Genomic DNA, 19,063 nt, shown 5'->3' with positions numbered 1-19,063 from the left:
GTGAGAGAGGAGAGGTTCTCCCTTAGAAGAACAGGTAAATGTGTCTAGCTATGCAGAACTAGCCTTAACTACTGGGCTGTTGGGTGGCTGATGTAGATAGCAGGCAGGAAGGGGTTAGGAAGCTTTCCTCAGCATTAATCTCCTCTTCTGTAAAATAGACATAGTAATTGCATCTATCTCAAAATATTTTTGTGATGATAATACTAATGCCAGCTAATATTACTCAAAGAAGATTGAAAGTTAAGGTAGAAAGTGGAAATTGTAGTTTAATTTGTCAGTCTGAGCCTTAGTCATCATCATTTGTGCCATATAATGAATGGAAAGAATATTTTGTTGTTCAGTTATTTTTCAGTGACATTCTAGCCTTCATGACCTCATTTGAGGTTTTCTTGGCAAAGATACTGCAATGGTTTGCCATTTCCTTCTCCAGCTCATAAGACAAATCTAGATGTAAGTGACTTGACCAGGGTCACACAGCATCTGAAGCCAAATTTGAATTCAGGACGATGTCTTCCTGACTCCAGGCTGGGCATTCTATCCACTGTGCCATCTAGATGCCCACCTATCAGCACTTCAAATTTTTGAAGACATCAGAGGCAATGAGTTGCTCTTTTATTATCTGCTTACTTTAGCCTGAGTTTTGGTTTTATACTAATCATTTCCCCCCCCCTGTATTTTATAATCTGAATACCATTTTTCCTTGTCAGAGAAAAAAAATCACAACAATATGGAATAGGAATCAAGCTGCTTTGTTTTCTCTGTATTTCTTCCATAAATTATAATTGCCTTAGGTAGTTGGGTGGTACAGTGGACAAAGCACTGGGCCTGGAGTCAGGAAAAACTGAGTTCAAATCTGGGTAAAATTTAACTTAACTCTTATCTGCTTCTCATCTGTAAAATGGGGATGACAGGAGCATCTAGCATCTACTTCCCAGGATTGTTATATGAACCACATAAGAATATTTGTAAAGCACTTAGTACAGTATCTGTAATACAGTAGTTACCCAATAAGTTCTTCTTCCTTGCTTTTTTCCCCAAGCAGCACAGTAGTCTTATCGTCTTAGCTAGTTACTCTATTTTCATTCTTTATTATCTGCCCTTAATTTCATATTCAATATATTAAAAATTACTTATCATTGATGACTTCCCTGCATCTATACTAATAGCTTCCTTTTCTTCATCATTAGTATTTCATTCTTGAGAGCTTTGTAATCTGACTTCTGAATTTTGCCCTTTGGAATCCTTCATATCTTCTTTGTAAACTCTTGAATTTGTTTTTTCAGACACTATTGTGCATGTCAGGCTATAATCAGCTTTCTTCTTTTCTACCAAAAAGAATTTAAAATGGAAATGCCACTTTCCACAAAGGTTCCCATAACTTCCATTCCAGGAATTAATACCGCCTTGTTAGTGAAAATCCTGTTGATACAACTTTCCATTGTTAGTACCTTCATCTTTTACAAGATGAAATTATCATTAAAGCAAATGTAATATCAATTCTGGACTTACTCTCCCAAACTCTACTAACACTGGCAGGCTAGTTCCCTAAAACACAGCTTCTATATATCTCTTTTCAAGATTTTAGGGAACTTTGAGTGGCTGTTTTCCAGTTATAATTCATGAGCCTCAACAGTGTTATCCCCTCCTGCTATTCCAATTGCTATCTATTAATCATTCAGGCATAGCTAGAATTTAGTTAGGGGTATTTACTTGGGTGGCATAATAAAAGTAACTCTGTATAAATCATCCTCCCATGCCTTGAAGCTGTAATCCACTTTTTCTCAGGAACATGTAGAATCCAAGGAAAAATGGACTCAAGCTTTGAGCAAATGTGATCAAGGAGATAATCCAGTTTCTGGAAGTTATATTGCTGGAGTCCTCAAGATATTTTCTTTAGATATGAAATGGTTTTCTTCTAGACTCTGTAGAATCTTGAATATATTTTTCTCCTTAGCATCTAGTCACGTCTCAGGTCCTGATATACTTTCTCATCAGTATTCTGTGAATACTGCTAGAATGCTGGGGGAAGTTCAAAATCTTATGAGCCTTTCAAAGTTCATAAGGAAGAGACTAGGAAGGAGACTTAGACTTGTTTGTTTCCTTCATCAGTAACCAATTTTTTTTTCCTATAGGGTTTGGCTGGAATGGCTCTCCTTTACAATTGACAGATGCATAGATCTCTTGTTCTGAAATATCTGATACTTTGTAGATGACCCTCAGAGGATGACAGTCTTTGACCAGTCCAAACATACTTCCTGCATGTCACATCTATCTAATGGCTTTTAAAGACATATAAATAGATAGTGGACTTTCCCCATACTTGATCTAAAGCCTATGATTGATTTGTTCAGGGAGATCCCCAGACCTTGTTCACAAGTAGTTGACATCTCTGCCCAATTGATTTAATTGAGATATGCTCTCACCTGATAAAGGTATCAACGCTAAGTGGGAAAAGAGGATTGATTAATTGTCTCAATTGCTCCCCCTTCACACAAGTCAAGAAAGAAGTTCTAAATTGCTCTTCTTTTGGCAGAGAGACTGATGACCACATAAATGAAGGAGCTCTGAATGTAAATTACAAATCTGGCATAGATGGATGATTTCATTGAAATAGTGACTTCAATAATCCAGGCATCTGCTATGATTCAGTGAAATGAAGGTATAATAATCTTTCACAGGCTAAGGTTACATAGCTGATTAGTGGCAGAATTGAGTCTAAAACTCATGCTTTCTCTCTATTTCTTTTAGTATACTTTCATCCCCTTTCTGTTTTTTTCTTTATTATAGTATATAAAATTATATAGTTGGCTTTCTCTTATTCACTCTTAGTATCCCCTTCAGGAGGTGCCCTTTATAAGTATCTTAGTGATGTCAGATAATTTGTAGAAAGTTCTAGCTACCATCAATTTACCATGATTCATTGTGAAGAGAGAGTAATAGTCAATTAGCATTTATTAAGCACCTGCTAGTTGGGAGGCTCTGTACCAAGGAGATACAAAAAAGGCAAAAAATAGTCCATGACTTCAAGAAACTTACTGTTTATGAAGGAGACAACAGGCAAACAAATATACAAACAAGCAGTAAAAATAGGAAATAACAGAGAATAAGAAAAGGGAGGAACTAGAATTAAGGATTGTGAAAGATTTCCTGGACAAGAGGGAATTTTAGGTGATACTTGAAGAAGCCAAGGAAGCCAGGAGGTAGGTGTGAGGAGGGAGAACTTTTGTGGTATGGGGAATAATCATATAAATGCCCATAATCAGGAAATGGAATGACTTGCAAGGAGGCTACTATCATTGAAATGAAGAGAATGTAGTGGGGTGTCAACTACAGGAAGACTTGAAAAAATGGGTGCTTAGGAAAAAAAAAAAACAAAACTTGGTAATAAAGGACTTTGAATGGCTTTTGAATATTTGATCCTGGAGGCAGTAGGAAACAAATTGGCTAGGGGGAATCAAGTGATCATATCTGTATAATAATAAAAAACTTGGAAAATAGATCACAAACCTGGAACAGAAGTATAAAATAGTAGTGGTGGGCTATTAAAACTTAATAAGTTTCAGTTTCACTAAAGTATCCTATCTTTGATTTGAAAGGTTGCTCAGGGGACTTAAGGCCTAATACATACTTGAACAAGAATCCCTTCAACAATACATTAGACAAATGATGCATGACTTGAAGATCTCTAGGGCAGAACTTATGGCTTCCTCAGGCAGCCCATCCCACTTTTGCTGAACTCTAATTGTTAGGAAGTTTTTTTGTAAAGCCTAAAAGACTAAATCTGCTTCTCTGCAGTTACTAGCCATTTTTTCTGGCTCTGTATTCTATATAACATATGGTCTTATATAAGATATCCCAAAAAGCTGAGTGTAAACTATTTGAGTTGTATTAAAACTTTGGGAACACTTTGAATATTAAGAAAAGGGACTGGGTTAAATAATTTCTAACATCCTCTTCCAGCTATAAAGTTATCTCCAACTGATCTGGTCAAGTAAAGCTAGACTCCTAATTGCTTAGTATATGGAGAGGTTGAAAGGATGGAGATGATGGGGGACATCAAGATGATCAGAAAGGAGAAAAAGGCATCAGGGAGAAGAAGGTGAATCTTAAAAAAAAATTAAAGAAAGGGAGAGAATAGGATTCAGGAGCAAAGAAATGGGGAGGAGATTATAGACAGAAAGAATGGTGTGGGAGATGCTTTGGATTTAAAGATGAGAACTGGAACAGGAAATAATCTATAGTAGAAAATGGGAGCAGTCAAATAAAAGGGGGAGAAGTTATGGAGGAACTTCATTCAAGCTCAGGGTGAGAAGTACTAATTTGGGGCCAGAGGTGACTAGGAAGTACTGCCAAGTTCTCCATGCATTACATAATTCCTGTTGAGAGAGCCAGCTGTGTCAGTGTTGGTAATCTGGATGTCATTAGGAAGTTAGATTTGAGAGCCACCAACAGGGCATGACTTGTCTGACTTGTTCATTTCCCACATTCCTGTTACTGAATAAATACCTTTCAGTCTCCTACAGCTTTTTAGACAAAAGCCTGTATTAGTAACTGTAGAATGGCAAACAGTGTGCAATAAATAGTTTCCAGTAGTTCTTCCTGATCATTCTTTCCTACCCTCACCTAGCTGTTAGGACCATACCTGCATGCACACACATGCAAATTTGCATGTAGAACTACCTTGATAAATATTTATTGCTTTAATTTTCAGTTCTAAATATTACAGTATGGTACATACCAGAACTTCAATGAATCTCTGAACTCTTTAATGTAATTGTATCTTGCAAAGGTTCAGAAGGCAAATGGCTCATGCTATGAGCAACATTTAGAAACTTTAATATTCTTTGTCTGAAGTCATTGCATTAGATGTGTTTCTAGGAAATTCCAAATAATTTTGTTTTTCCTTTCCAAAAACTATTTTTAAGAATGACATTTCAAGGATGGGAGTATTGGTGCATTCACTACCATAGAAAGACCTCACTAAATTGGATCCTGCTAGTTTATTCTATAATAATTCATGTTGGAATAGCTAGGTGGTGGACTTGGAGTCAGGAAGACTTGAGTTCAAATGTGACATTAGAACATAACTATTTGGGTGACATTGGCCTGTCTGTAATAACCCTGTTTGCTTCTATTTTCTGATCTATAAAATGAGCTAGAAAAGGAAATCAAAAACTACTCCATTCTATTTTCCAAGAAAACCCCAAAAGGGATCATGAATGCATGGTTTAAATAACTGAATGATATGTCTTAAATAACTGAACAACAAGAATAAAAATTTATGAGAAAGTTGGGTTGAAATTTTATTCTCTATAATTTTTAAAGGAAGCAAATAGTATAAGTAAGACTAGATTGAAAGGCTCAGGAGAACAAACCCTTAGAATGACTGATAGGTCACTTATGAGTTGTTTTATGCTTCATATAGAAGTTTTTTTTTTCCTTTTCAAACCAAAACTTTTCTTTCAAAGCCTTTTGTGTAAGAACCTCATCTTATAAAGACAAAAGTCCTCATCATCTGGAAATAAATCATTCTGGACATTCAACTCCAAATGGCTAAAGGAATTTGCATGTTTAAATATTATTATTTTTTTCTTATTTATTTATTGGAGTGGAAATCCTTCCAATGACATATAGGTCAAATTTATGAATTCTCACTGCTACTATTGCTACTAGGTCCTTGCTTTTGGGATGGGAACTGAAAGTAAGTTTAGCTGATAAAACTCATATATCTGGACTTCATTGTATTTACATTATTTTTACATTGTTTTCTTTCCATATTGATACAAACTACGTGTACCTATTGATTATTTTCCTATTTAAATTATTTCCTTGATTTATTATTTACTGAATAATAATAATTATTATTAAATTAATAATTTAATTGTTAATTATACCATGGACATGCTAGGAACAATTCAAGGGCAAGAATCTCAAGACTCCTTTCAGTATGCAAACATTTGATCATTTAACTTTTTCTTTTATAAATGTGACTTAAATTTTTCAATGAACAAAAATCTGATTCTCTCTCCCTCCTTTACTGAAAAGGAAAGGAAAAAGTAAACTCTTGTATCCGATATGGGTAGTCAAGCAAAACAAACGTCCATACCAACCACATTAAATATATACAATTTGATATTATCAATTATATTATGTCATAATTAATAATCATATTGCATAATATTTAATTAGATATTATCTCTATGAATATATGGATGCATATATAAGCAAAACAAATTTTTACATTGGTTATATTAAACATATAGTATTATATATTAAATAATATATAGGTGAATGTATTTTATATAATATATATGGATATAGTAGTCAAGCTAAACAAATGTCCACATTGGCCACACTAAAAATGCATATATATATATATATAAACATATATGAATAGGTGCATACATATATGCATACATACATATGCATGCATGCACACATATACACATATTTTTTTGCACCCTGAGTTCATCATCTCTGTTGGGAGATGAGTAGCGTGCTTTGTCATTGGTATTCTGAAATAATGGTTGGTATTATTAATGAGTTTCTTAAGTCTTTCAAATTTGTCTTCTTGCTTTTATTTCATAAATTGTTCTTCTGGTTGAGCTAATTTAACTCTGCATCAGTTCATAAAAGTCTTTCCAGATTTCAATGAAATTGTTCCTTGCATTATTTCTTATTGCACATTAAGTTCATCTTTAATAATTTTTAATCATTCCTTAATTGATGGGTACACCCTAAGTAGTTCTTTACCACTACAAAAAAAGCTACTACAAATATGTTTTGTATACATGGGCTATTTTCCTCTTTTTTTGATTTCTTCATAGTGTGAGCCTAGTAGTTGCATCACTGAGTTCAAAGGATATGTCAAGCATACTAACTTTTTCAGCATAGTTCCAAATTGATTTTTCAGCATGGCTAGACCATGAACACTACATAAATGTACCTGTTTTATTTTAATTTTTTTTCTATTTTTCTACCTTGCTTAATATGAAGTAGAACTTTAGAGCTACTTTAACTTACATTTATCTTAATATTAATGATCTGAATCATTAAAAAAGTATACATATCACTTAACTATTACAAGTTACTAAGATAGATCTAGAAAAAGGCTTCTCTTCTTTTTCACATTCATATTTGAAAGAATCTATCCAGATGTGATTTTCTGAACAGGAATGTTTATGGAAGATACTGATTTTATTAAAGGTCCATCCATTCCCCATGGGTCTATGCTAAGTTTTTCAGAAGGTTATTCTTGGTTGTAATCTTTCTTGCTTTGTTTTTGGGTTTTTCTTTCCTTTTATATTTGCTAACAAAATATCTGTCATATGGTTCTTCCCCCTTTATTTCTGATGAGACACAGTTACATAAATTCATCACCTTACCCTCTCTTCTTGAGTCATCAAAGTGCAGTGGCAAGACAAAAGTTAGGAAGACAAAGTGCATGTGTGTATATGTGTATGTATAAATATATATATTTTCTCACACACATATATGTGTTTATACATTTATTTACACACATATAGTGACATATAATAGGCAATAAATGCTTACTAATTGATGGATGAATTTTGTGTGATTCTAAATGTAGTTCATTAGTACGCAACTTTTCTGATTACTTGCAGTCTTTTTTCCCTTTTGATTTGCAAACTGCAGACCTACAATCATATTCTTGAATGTTTTAAGTGTCCAATTTCTGAAGAGCAGTAGAATCTCTCCATTTTTTCTTTGTCTTTTATTTCCAGTTGTTCTGAGTAGTTTCTGTTATGATTACTTGTAATGTAGTATAAGATTTTTGTTTTATGATGATTTTCAGGAAGCTCAGTTATTCTTAAATTATCTCTATTCATGTTATTCTCCATGTCAACTATTGCTAATAGTAGTATACAGGCTCTGAGTGAGGATTTCTATTTAAAAAGGAAATAAGATCTATTAAAAGATTTTGATGACATCACAAAAATACTCAGAGGATTTTTTGGCTTTATTCTTAGTTTTCTACAACCAGTTGGCCCCAAATCATCCATTGTACTCATCCACTGTGGAGATCTTGGGATAAATTGCCATTTTCCCAGCCACTGTAACTTGCTATTCTGAAGAATCCTATGCAGATTAGATACTATACTTACTTCCTTTTAGACTTTGTCCTGTGGGAATAGTAATCAAAACAATATTACCATTTCATGTATAAAAGAGTTGCCTTCCTATTCAGGTAGTCTCCATGAAAAATAAAATGGACAAACCTATGGCTCTGGTCACCATTCCTGTGACTCACTGGATGGACAAAACTCCCTTTTTTGCCCACCACTCTTCCAAAACTTTTTTTTGTCACTCAATCAATTTTCAGTCATGTCCAACACTTTGTAACCCCATTTGAGGTTTTCTTAGCAAAAATACTAGAGTTATTTGCCATTTCCTTCTCCAGCTCATTTTACAGATGAGGAAACTGAGGCAAAAAGCGTTAACACAGCTAGTCCAGAGTCACACAGCTAGTAAGTGTCTGAGGCTGGAGTTAAATTCAGGAAGATGTCTTCCTATCTCTATGCCTGGCATTCTTATTTACCACTTCACCTATTAGAAGGTAAGATTCTGGAGGCCAGAGACTATTTTACTCTTGCATTTGTATTCCCACAGTGCTTGGAAAATTGTATAACCTTTTAAAATGATTAATTCTTTTTCATTTATTCATTCTGAACTATGTTCCTGATGATCTGTTCCTGTCAGAAAGATGGATTCCTAATAAGTGATGTGTTATACTATTTATTGTATATCTTCTCCTCTCCAGGTTGGGCACATAGTTGGCACATAATTACTTTGGGCTATATTTATTCCATGCCTTTCAATTCTGTTCATTAGAATACTCCACATAAAGATCTCCTTCAGGACAAATTTTTTTAGTTACAAATACTATAGGCACTTGAAAGTTGTTGAACTACAAATCTCAAAAATTCAGTTCCATTTCAAGCCCTAATTCTGCCACTTACTCATTATATTATCTGTGACAAGTTATTGAACTTTTGAGGGTTTCAGAATCACACAGACCCCAAATTGAAAGAGACCTCAGAGGCTATGTTAATCTAACACATTCCTAAACAAGAATCTTCTCTACACCACATATGGAAAAAAGTCTTGCAATTTTTGGTTTCAGTCTCTTCACCTGCAAAATAGAGAGTTTTGACTGTATTATCTGAAAGGTTCCCTCTAGTGCTAAAACTCCCTGAACTTTCCTATACTAAATTCAGTTGAATCATCTCCCCTAAATTAGAATATATTAATACATTTTTACTATCTATGATATAGTTTACCATTTCTGATGTACACATAATGAGTGTGATTTTAAATTATGCAGAAGATACATGCAGAGTGAGGATGGGAGCAGCTTCTAAATGATCCTAAAAGCACAGTCCAGGCTACTGTGACTAAAATTGTTTTACATGTAAGTATGCTACTTAAGCCTTATCTTTTTCTATTAAGTAGAAACATAACTGAGATGGCATTTTTGTGCTTTGCACTAAGGCACCAAAATTTAGAGGTTGCTAGTAGAACTTGTACTCCATTGGTAGGTAGAAACAATTGAACTTAGCAAGAATATCCTTAGCAGCTTCACTCTTATTCTTTCTCAGCCAGATGCTTTCTTCTTCCCTCTATCAGTGATTTTGTCAGAAGTAACTTTGTGTTATCCTCTGTCTGTTTCTCTTTAATAGGCCAGAGTTCTGGGCAAATCTCCTCTTAGAGCCTTGTATTCCAAAATCTGAGGTCTCTTCCATGATTCTGAGCAACCTCCGACTGAATTTGTCTTTGCTTTAGGTGGAAGAATTGTTAGTTATATCTCTGGTCACCAGGAAGTCTTTTCTTTTGAGTTGGTTATATTGTAGTTCAAACAACAAATTTTCATTTGTTTTAAAGCATCTCTGCTGCTATACTGAAATTAGCTAGAAAAAAGTATTTTTCCATGTTCATTGTTGCTTTTTTTTTTTTTTTTTTTTTTTTTAGCAAGAGTGATTACAATAAAGGATATGGTACTTTGAGTCAAGCAGCCATTTTTATTTAAGCACATCACCTGTTAAGTTCTATTAAATCAAATAAGCTCATAGAATGTCAGAATTAGAAAGGACCTTAGAGATTGATTAATACCATTTTGTGGATGAAAAACTAAGGCCCAGAAAAGGGTAGTGATATTTTCTCTTCATTAATAGATATTCTCTTGTGACCAGGTGGTTGTCAAACATACAAAAAGAGCTAAATAAATACTCTTCTCTCTTCCTTTTGGAAAATGTAAGAAGAGAGATTTGATGGGTGGTGGGGGTATTTTTCCAGCCTGGTTTTTTTCTGACCTTAAGAAAGGCTGGTATTAAGCTTGACATATGGTATTGTCACATTCAATTTCATCAACTTTGTGTGTGTATATTTGCCAAAACAAACAAGCTCTTGTCTACACTGAGCATGAAGAAACAAGTCTTTTGGCAGTGTTTGGACAAGCTTTTTGTAGGAACTTAAATTTTGGCCCTCTGTGTACTATTTCTGAAGTCTCACTAAAGGTTAGATGAGGCCAGCCTAGGACCAGATGGGGGAGGTGGAAAGAATTATTTCATTCCTACAGTAATGAATTGTGGGAGTTTGAAGGGAGTGAGTGCTTAATTTATTCAAAAGGACAGAGACATAACACAGTGAAATGCATTTGGATAAGAATCAGAGGAGGGAGAAACAGAGACAATATTACTGATAGAAATATAATTGACAGAGAAAGGAATGAGGGAAATAAGAAAGGATCACTACATGAGTTGAAAATGAAAAGGTTGGGAGGTAGGGGTTATACCATCTTAGAGTTCATGATAAAGTAGGAAAAAGTTGGACATAGTCTGACAAATATCCTCAATTTTTGGGGAGAGTAGATTTTAAAGATCCCAGTGACAAACCAGAACCCCATGGCCCTAGATTCTAAAAGTTTCAAAGGTAGAACCTATGGCTTGGAACTAAAGGTATGAGTCTACATGAATGAGATTCCATTTGGTAGGGTTTCTCTCAAAATCTCTTTTAACTTATGCCCTGACCCAAAGTTTTTCTTGAGAATATCATAATTTAACCTGTTTTTCTGAGGATTAAAAAGATGCAGAGTCATGATATGAAAGTACATCTAGACCTTTCCCTTTGCTGTGAGTTGTGTGGAAGGAATGGGTTGGGGGAGATATGGGAATTATTTATAGATTTTTTTCCTCATTTGGGGACAAGGATCTCATATGTAGAGTACAAATAGGGATTGTAGGTGTTTCAAAACTGTGTCATTCTTTCCATTTTCCCCTCCCTTTTCTGCTACTCCATCAGAGTGATGAAGAGTAGAAGGAAATCTCATCGAGTTTAGGATTTTTTTGTGTTTACTGGGATCTCAATGTCTAAAGAATCAGTAAGGGTCAGTTTACTATTACTGAGTATCTTGTTCTTGGAAAGCAGACATAGAGCTTTGTCAGACACATAATCTTGTGTCTGATCAAATGCTTGCAGTAAAATTTTTCCTTAATCTGAAATTTTTTGAGGATCCATATTGGTTTCTATTCTATATCATTTGGAAGAAAGGAGGGTCATGCTTCATTCTTTTGGCTGGATGGAATGTTTAATGGTAAAGTATTGCCCCCTTATCAGGCTACTTGTTGAGTTCCTGGACATAATCCGGCCAATTTCTTGAAGGAGTGTGTGTGTGTGTGTGTGTGTGTGTGTGTGTACATGCTCGCATGTGCACACACATGCATGTTCATACACATATAGAGGGGAGGATGGGAATTAGAGATGGCCAACAGAATCCAATTTACTTTCAAAAAGAAATTATGATTAGTCACATTCTATTAAAAAGTAAACCACTTTTTTGTTTTTATTTTACTGAGTTCATGAATTCCTGATTCTTAGTATCTTGGATATTATATTTCAAGCAGTGCAAATTTCCATTCTTGGCACTGGGGCCATAAAGCAGAAAATCCATATATTTCCTGAACATATTTAAGGAGCAATAAAGTGGAATTATGGATTGGATGTGATGGATAGAGTGCAAGACTTGGAGTCAGGAAGACCTTAGGCTGAATCCTGCCACAGACACTCGCTAGCTGTGTGACTATCAGAAAGTCATTTTTGTCTCTCTTGCCTGAGTCCTCATATGTGAAATGGGAATAATAATGGTTACCTAAAGGACTGTAGAGAAGATCAAATGAGTTAAGAAATGCAATATACTTTTCAATCCTTAAAGCCCTATAGATTTGTTAGTTATTATTATTCCTGTACTGATGTTTTTAATCGAGTAATTGAATGAAAAATCTCATTTTTCACATTACACAGATAATATAACAAAAGTTTAAAAGTGATTAAAGTCATAAGTGAAGTCAGAAAGAGTAATATGAGAGATTCAAGGAAGAAGATATTTCTGGCATGGATTATCAGGAAAGGAAGTCATTTCTTAAGCTGGGTCTTAGGAACAATATTAGTAGGCAGGAAATGGAGTAGACAAACCTGTTCTGGGCATAGATGGGGCATCATGTGCAAAAGCAGAAGTTAGCAGTTAGGAATATCATTCTATATCTCTGTCTACACTTTTCATCTGTAAGCTAAAGGGGTTGAAATGAAAAAGATGAAATTAGAGAATAATGGAGTGATGTAGACTATCCCAGAATAATTCTGCAATAGAAAATTAGAGCCAGAATGTGGAGGTCCTGGAATGTTAGGAGACAATATTTTTTCAATAAGCAATTGATAGCCAGTGAATATTTTCAAGCAAACTCAATGATACTGTGGCATTATCTATGCTTTCTTTCCTAGCTTATCCTGAATTTGGCATGCCAGATATTTTCTCTGGTATTAAATTGACTAACAATAGTCTAATTGTTTTAAGATGTACTTGTAAAGAATAAGTAGACAAATATCTGAAATTGTGTTTAGCATTAAAAAATCAGTTGCAATAGCACAATAATGGATAGAAGTGATTTGGTAGGAGTTCACATGAAAATTATATTGGTATTTTAGTTGAGCAAAAGTTTAATATGAGACAGGAGTACCATAAACTTCTTTAAAAAATACACACAATCTGGGACTGCATATTTTAGTACTGTCATGTCTGTTTTGTTCAGACTACATCTAGATTATTTTGTACAATTCTAGACATGAAATATTAAAAGGAAGATCGACAAAGTAGAATGCATCTAGAAGACATTGACTAGTATGGCAAGGATACTTGAGATGCTTTCATACAAGAAACAATTGAAATAATTTAACATGTGTGGCTTGAACATAAGACTAAGGAAAACAGACTTTAGGATAGGGTTAGCAATGAAAAGGATAATAAAAAGTAGTCCAACCCCTTTATTTTTATTGATGAAAGGTGTGGGCAAAGAGATACAGAATGATATGTCTAAGTTCACAATAAGTTATTTACACAGGAAGTTATTTATAAAATAAGTGGCAGGGATGATATCAGAACTTGGATCCTCTGAGACAAAATTTATCGTCCTTTCTGCTGTATTATTCTGCCCTAAAATATTTGAATAGCTGACAAGTGAAAGGAGCAGGTAGCTAAGTGGCAACTTGGATAGAATACCAAACCTGGCACAAGGAAGACCTGAGTTCAAGTATGGCTTCAAACACTTACTAGCTGTGTGACACAGAACAAATAATTTAACCTTGTTTTTCAGTTTCCTCATGAATAAAATGAGCTGGAGGAGAAAATATGAATTTCAGAGAAGGGCATCATTACCACATGTGCAGCCTTCTAGGGTCCTTACATCTTTGGGTAATATGGAACATTTTACTTTATACTGACAGAAGCTTCACAGAATCCCCATATCACTGGCATGAATGTCTCTAGACTTTTGATCACTTCCTTCTTAGATTCTCTTCCCAGGAAGAAGAGAAAGAATGTTGGCTTTTTCCCTTGAATTGTATTAGTCTAATTGCATTTAAAAATATTAATAGAAAAGTCCAACAAGATTTTTTTGTTTTAGCAGAGCCCCTTCAATATATACATTCCATGTTTTTTTGTAGAATCCTATATGTGTATATGTATAGATATACATATGTATATATTTATCCTTGTCTGTATGAGAATGTATACATGTTTATATTATATGTATATATACATATACTATATACATGCCCATAACTGTTAATGTAGATAATATTATTCAAACAGTAAATATATTGTTGTTAAAGCACTTTCACACTTGTCCAACTCTTTCTGACTTCATTTTTTATGGGTTTCCCTTTCCTTCTCCAGATCATTGGTTTGAAAGGACATTTGATTTTTTTCCCTAATTACAAGTAAAAAGAATTTCTTGCTTTAAATTTATAATAGTTTACCTTTACCCAATTACATGCTTAAACAATTTCCTTAATTCTTGAGTATTATTTTTTAAATTTTCATTTTCAAATTCTGTATGATGCCCTCTCTATCCCTTTCTCTTTCTTCCTGCCCCTAACCTTAAGATTTTAAGCAATCAGATATAGATTATACATATGCAAATAAAACCCTTCAATTGCAGTCATTTTGAACAAGAAGACACATTTTTTTAAAAAGTAAAAGAATGAAAGAAAGAAAATGAAAAAAGTGGCTCACTTTGTATTCAAACAATACTAGTTCTTTCTGTGGAAGTGAAGAGTAGGCTTCATCATTAATCTTTAGGTTTTTCCTGTATCATGGAATTGCTGAGAATAACTAAGGTATGTATAGTTCTTGATTAGGCAATGGTACTGTTCAAAATTCTCCTGGTACTGTTCACTTCACTTTGCATCAATTCATGTATTTCATTCCATGTTTTTCTAAAATGATCCCTCTATTCATTGTTTCTAACCCAATAATATTCCACAGTCATCCTATAGCAGAGCTTATGTAGTCATTCCCCAATTGATGGGCATCCCTCTCATTTCCAGTTCTTAGCCACCAGAGAAAAGAGGTGCAATTACTCTTTGTAGGCAAATTGGCCATTTGGTCCCTTTTGGGAGATGTGTTTGGAGCAGAACCTGAGCAGTGCGATAGCTGGAGCTGAGGGTGTGTCTGATTTTCTTGTCTTTTGGATGTAGTCCCAAATTGCCTTTAAAAATGTCTGGATAGGTCCACCACTTACTAGGACTACATCAGTGGCCCAGCTTTCCCACATACTCTTCAACATTGATCATAAAAGATTCAAGCATCAACTTTTTTTGTAATATTTTTGAGTTTCAAATTTTAAGCTCTCCTCTTCCATCTCCCCTCCCAGAGAAAGGAAACAATCTGCTATGGGGTAACCAATGCAATTTTTAAAAAGCCCTCACATTTTAAAAGTTTTCTTTTTGTCCAAGCCATCTGAAACTCCTGTTGTTCTCATTGAAAGGTTCTCCATGTCTCACGGAGTTTCCTCTTACACTTACCAGCAGCCATGTGTATATATATATATATCACTTTCCCCCAATGACATAGCAAAACAAAAGACAATTTCTTAACACTTGGCTTTTGTTTCACATTTTCATTTCTACATTCTGTTGCTCCTTCTTTCCTCTTCCCTCCTCCCCCTCCCCCACAACGAGCCCTGAGTTTATAAGGAATCAGGTAGAGGTTATTCACATGCAATCAGTAAAAGCTTTTTATTGCAGTAATTTTGTACATGAAGAGTCAAGTTTAAATAACATGAAAGAATGAAAGAAAAAAGGTGAAAACTAGTCAGGCTCAGTCTGTATTCAAACAATCTCAGTTCTCTCTCTGGAGTACGCTTCATAATCAGTCTTTGGGATTGTCCTGGATCATGGAATGACTGAGAATGGCAGAGTCCTGCATGGTTCTTCATCAGACAATGCTGCTGTCAATATGTCCCCAGTTCTCCTGGTTGGGTTCACTTCACTCGGCATCAGGTTGTGTATGTCTTTCCACATTTTACTAAAATGGTCCTTCTGGTCCTTGTTTCTAGCCCAATAAACTTCCTCAATCATGCTATAGCGTAGCTTGTGTAGTCATTCTCCAATTGATGGGCATCCCTCTGATTTCCAGTTCTTAGCAACGAGAAAAAAGAGGGACTATTCTTCTTTGTAGGCAAATTGTCCTTTTTGTCCCTTTTGGGAGATGTCTTTGGGGCTGAACCTGGTTTAGCTGGAGCTGAGGGTGTGTTCCCCCAGAAAGGTACTCCAGGTCTAGTGGAGTTTCCCCTGGCACTTCCCAGCAGCCCCTTCCAAAGCAAGGTCTTGGGGATCTCTGTCCTCCAGGGCTGATGAGCAGGAACCCGAGGGGCTTCTGGGGTCTTTCTCACAGAGCAGCTTATCCTTTTCCTCACATGGCTCACAGGGTGTCGGATCCAAGATGGTCTGCAGTAGATGAGGTCTGAGCAATTGGGCAGTGATGGAGAGTTTCTGCAGGCTCCTGGTGATCCTCAAGTCACTTCTGCAGCGGATGACTCTCTGGCAGCGGGGGCAGGTGAAGCTTTCCTCGTTCTGGCCCAGGCAGCCTTTGCAAAAGCAATGACCGCAAGGGACAGTCACTGGGTCAGTGAGGTAGCGCTGGCAGATGGAGCAAGTGAGCTCTGCATTGAACCTCTCAATTAACTCTTTGACATCCATGTCTCCTGGCTTCTGATCTCTTCCTTCTCAGATCCTCTTGACAGCAGGGAGAAGGCTGGCCTTTTCCCCTGAGCTCTGGCAGCAAAAGACTGAAAGACTGGATTGCTTAGGTCTTTTATATGGCTTCCTCTGGGCAGCCCCTCCCTTTATTTCCCAGACTGGAGGTGAGAACTCCTGGGCTGGGAGAGTGTTTCCTTTCTCTGCCCTAGGGCTGAGTTGTCACCTTGGTCCCTGGTCCCTAACAATGGGCCTGTCATTCAGAATGGTGTTGACACCTGGGCCCTTCACGAAAGAGTGCAAATTCTCTTTCATTTTTAATGTAATTCTATGCAGATTTTGGAATTGTAGTGAAAGCCTTCACCTCGCCTATCTGACCAACTTGTTTTCCTGAGTGTTCCCCTTGGGACATGTGTAGATTTTCCCCATCCTGTAAGAATTGGTGCATTTTTTCATACATACTTCAGACTTTCCAAGTCTGTAAGATGAATGTCTTCTCCTTACACGCTGCCTCTTTCCTCAGAGTCCAAATCTTTTTTTTTTTTTTTTTTTTTAGTTTAAATTGTCTTAGTTCAATTGCAAGTGAAAGTATACCTTGATAGAGAGCTTCAGATACCAGAGTCCCTTCAGTGTAAGCCCAGCCCCTTCAATATATATATATATATTTCCTGTATTTTTTTAGGAGGTGACACCTATTTATGTAGGTATATGTGTGGTGGTGATTATACAGCACACATGCATATATACTCATACATGACCTAGCTGTTAATATAGATTTAGTATTATTACATATATCATAAATATATTGTTGTTGAGCTCTTTCATGCTTGTCCAACTCTTCTGACTGTATTTGGTTTTTTTTTTTCCTTTTTATTTATTTATTTACAAATCATATGCACGGATAATTTTTTCAAACATTGGCCCTTGCAAAACCTTTTGTTCCAAAATTCCGCCTCCTTTCCCCCACCCCGTCCCCTAGCTGGCAGGTAGTCCAATACGTGTTAAGTATGTTGAAATACATTTTAAATCCAATACATATTTATATAGTTATCTTGCTGCACAAGAAAATCAGATCATAAAGTAAGGAAAAGAACAACTGAGAAAGAAAACAAAATGCAACAAATAACAACAGAGAGAGTGAGAATGCTATGTTGTGTTCCACACTCTGTTGTCACAGTTTTCTCTTTGGATGTAACTGATTCTATTCATTACTGGACAAGTGGGACTAGTTTAAATCCTCTCATTCTTGAAGAGAGCCACGTCCAGGAGAATTGATCTCCCTATAATCTTCGTGTTGTCATGTGCAATTATCTCCTGTTTCTGATCATTTCACTTAAGCATCAGTTCATGTAGGTCTCTCCAGGTCTCTCTGAAGTCATCCTGCTGGTTGCTTTTCTTACAGAACAATAATATTCCATAACATTCGTAAACAATAACTTATTCAGCCATTCCGCAACTGATGGGCATCCACTCAGTTTCTAGGTTCTGGCCACTACAAAGAGGGTTGCACATGTGGGTCCCTTTCTCTCCTTTAAGATCTCTTTGGGATATAATCCCAGGAGAAACACTGCTGGGTCAAAGGCTATGCTGTTTGATAACTTTTTGAGCATAGTTGCCAACTGCTCTCCACAATGGTTGGAGCCATTCACAGTTCCACCTTCAATGTATCAGTGTCGCAGTTTTCCCACATCTCCTCCAACATTTGTCATCATCTTTTCCTGTCATCTTCTTTTTGGTTTTTTTCAGCAAAGATCCTGGAGTGGGCTTCCCTCTACTTCTCCAGATCACTGATTTGAAAGGATATCTTATTTTTTCTCAATTACAAGTAAGAATAACTTCTTGTTTATATATAAATATATATATGTATATATAAACACATAAATAAAATATATTTATAGTTATATGTATATATAAACACATACATAAATTAATATATACTTATATGTATATATAAATGTATCTATATCTATTTCCATATCTATATCTCTATAATTTTTTCCTAAAGACATATCAAGACAATTTCTTAATACTTGCCTTTTGTTTTAAATTTTCATTTCTAGATTCTGTTGATCCTTCTTTATTATTCCGTTTTTCATTTCCCACCACCCATCCCTGAGATTAAAAGAAATCAGGTAGATGTTATTCACATGCAATCAGTAAAAGCTTTTTATTGTAGTCAAGTTTACAAGAAGACTCAAATTTAAATAACATGAAAGAATGAAAGAAAAAAGGTGAAAACTAGTAGGACTCAGTCTGTATTCAAACAATCTCAGTTCTCTCTCTGGAGTACGCTTCATCATCAGTCTTTGGGATTGTCCTGGATCATGGAATGACTGAGAATGGCAGAGTCCTGCATAGACAATGCTATTGTCTATATGTCCCCAGTTCTCCTGATTGGGTTCACTTGGCATCAGGTTGTGTATGTCTTTCCACGTTTTACTAAAATCATCCTTCTGGTCCTTGTTTCTAGCCCAATAAACTTCCTCAATCATCCTGTAGCGTAGCTTGTGTAGTC

This window comes from Antechinus flavipes, chromosome 2 (genome assembly GCF_016432865.1).
Source record: "Antechinus flavipes isolate AdamAnt ecotype Samford, QLD, Australia chromosome 2, AdamAnt_v2, whole genome shotgun sequence".
NCBI classification, from domain to species: Eukaryota; Metazoa; Chordata; class Mammalia; order Dasyuromorphia; family Dasyuridae; genus Antechinus; species Antechinus flavipes.
Note: the sequence above shows the minus strand (reverse complement) of the source record.